This window comes from Penaeus monodon, chromosome 12, assembly GCF_015228065.2.
Source record: "Penaeus monodon isolate SGIC_2016 chromosome 12, NSTDA_Pmon_1, whole genome shotgun sequence".
NCBI classification, from domain to species: domain Eukaryota; kingdom Metazoa; phylum Arthropoda; class Malacostraca; order Decapoda; family Penaeidae; genus Penaeus; species Penaeus monodon.
Genome location: NC_051397.1, coordinates 47,640,226 through 47,642,725, shown reverse-complemented (window position 1 = coordinate 47,642,725; position 2,500 = coordinate 47,640,226). Strand labels below are relative to the sequence as shown.

The following is a 2,500-nucleotide window of genomic DNA, read 5'->3' as shown; positions in this document are numbered from 1 at the left end:
ATCCTTCCCCATCCTTTCTACTCCTTCCTCTACCTTTTTCCTCCTTTCCCATCCCTTGAACCTCCCCCCCCCCTCTCTCCCCATCCTCCCGCCCCCTCTTCTCCCCTATCCTCTCTTTTACTCTTTCCTCTCTCCTCACTCTCTCCTCTCCCCTCACTCTCTCCTCTACCGGACCTCAAAAGCAGACCAGTATGTCTCCAGTCATGGCCGCTGGATTGCACTGGATTAATTAATAAGGCGTCTCTCTCTCTCTCTCTCTCTCTCTCTCTCTCTCTCTCTCTCTCTCTCTCTCTCTCTCTCTCTCTCTCTCTCTCTCTCTCTCTCTCTCTCACTCTCTCTCTCTCTCTCTCTCTCTCTCTCTCTCTCTCTCTCTCTCTCTCTCTCTCTCTCTCTCTCCCGAGTGACCTATAAGAAGTAAAAATTGGTCGGATCCTGGGATTGGATTTTCTTTGTAGTATCGTGTCCGGTCATTTGATCCAGAGTGATAGGTCGTTAGGACAGGTTGCCATGACCCAGTTTTTCGTGTGTTGCATAGTATGCTTTGATGGTTTGGTGTGTGTCGTTTGTGGGTTTGCATGCTCTTTAGATTTTTTTTTTTTTTTCCTTTTTCTTTTGTTGGTCTTGGTTTGCTTCTTTTTTATGTATGTTTGGTCATCGTTTTTTGTCAGTTTTGTTTTTCTGTTTTATTTTTATTTATTTATTTATTTTTTTTTTTTTTAGAATGTGATTTTTCGGAGTGAGAATTTAGCTAATGATTATAGGCGTCTTCTGTACGCGTCATAAAAGTTAATTCCGGATTAGAGTGAATCCAGATTCACAGTACTTGCACAGAAGATGCAAGACACACTGCCAGGTGCACGAGTCAGTGTGATTATCAGTAAATCAGCAGTTTTGCATGAAAAAGCGGGTATCTGTGTCATGGCAATTGCCATTCACCCTCTACAATACCATTCGGTAATGCTGATAACGAAACGTTTGTTATAGAGAGAGAGAGAGAGAGAGAGAGAGAGAGAGAGAGAGAGAGAGAGAGAGAGAGAGAGAGAGAGAGAGAGAGAGAGAGAGAGAGATACATACATACATACATACATACATACATACATACATACATATACACCCACACACATATGCGCTAGTATTACATCATGCCGATATATACATATATATATATATATATATATATATATATATATATATATATATATATATATATATATATATAAGTTTTCGCTTTGACTTTGAAACCTAGTCGTGATGTTATTAAAAGCTTTCTTTTTTTTTATTCGATTATTTATTGCATAAGTTGGGAATGTTTTTCCAACCTGGAAATAACATTGCCTTTCTGTGTCTGTAAACTGTGGAATTCTCTGTGGGATTTTCATTTCGTTTTTCTTTTCAATGTTGAGTTATATCTGCAGTCTGAATATCCCAGTACCTATAACAATATATATTGATGAATTTTCAAATACATCTTTGACATGAAAATGTCGGAATTTGTTTCGTTATTGCTTGTATTAATGGCAACTGAACTCCATCTTTTCTATGGAGTTGATGACATCATTACGTATTGCTATTGGTGGGATTAAGTAGCTCGTTCTGCGCATGTGCAGGATTAATCTTTGAGCTCAAAAGTAAAGTCTGGTCCGGTGGTGAACTAAAATGAATCCTGAACACTACCATTGCGCATGCGCATTAGAGATCTGGCTTAAACTTTAATACTGGATTAACTTTTATTGCGCGTATAGAAAATGCGCTATGGTTGGTGGTTCACTTGCCAGATAGTGCACGTATTGTAATGGATTGCTTTTTTTTCTATTGCTTCTCAATATTTTCAAAGTCAAATGCACATCCTCTTGATACTGAGATACAAATTTCATTATTTAGCAAGCTAAATTTTGTTTATATATACCCAAATAGTATTCTAGGGTATTTGCCATACTAAATAAATTCAAGAACAGAATTGCCTCTAACATTCTCTAAAAATTGTATTCATGACTTTGGGTGATAAATAGAAGTACGTAAGGTGGCACATTTCAACTACAAATGGTTGTTAGTGTTGCGTTCGACGCTCATGTCAGTCACCCTTCCCTCTCTTAACTACTTGTTATGTGTCAGTTGAGAAGTGCTAGTCCAACATCACGCTGCTCGTTCATAGTTGTGGGAGTCATTGAGTGACACATCAATATTGTTGAAAAACTGTAATTATTTTTTACAGAGCTTTGTATTAGTAACGTTAGATATACATAATACGAAGAATATGCATCAGACACTTTCTCTTAACTGTTGTTCTGACGTCATTGAATGAGAGTCACGTGACCTTGCCAAGTCCCGCGCGAGACGGTCACTAAACGTTCTCGCGCGAGGTCAGTCGTCCGAGTGAAGGGCCCACTGATGGTTGTGGGCAGGTGCTGGTGCTCTCAGCTCGTGTGGAGTTAACAGTAGAGGATTTGGGGAGAATATAAGAGCCACAAGTGCATCCCAGACAAATGAGTGATTAAGACCA

General features: G+C 39.1%; 1 protein-coding gene across 8 annotated transcripts in view; it reads left to right on the top strand.

Annotated features, from left to right (window-relative positions):
• Nucleotides 1-2,500, top strand: part of LOC119579508 (solute carrier family 15 member 2-like) — a 56,459-nt gene that overhangs the window by 31,151 nt on the left and 22,808 nt on the right. The window contains exon 1 of one of the 8 annotated variants that reach the window (XM_037927375.1): nt 2,370-2,500. This exon is cut by the window's right edge and continues 101 nt beyond it. The exons of the other annotated variants lie outside the window; for them this stretch is intronic. The gene's annotated coding sequence lies outside the window, so the exon portion shown is untranslated. Of the gene's footprint in view, nt 1-2,369 lie in introns of those variants that run through there. 8 annotated transcript variants of the gene reach the window in all.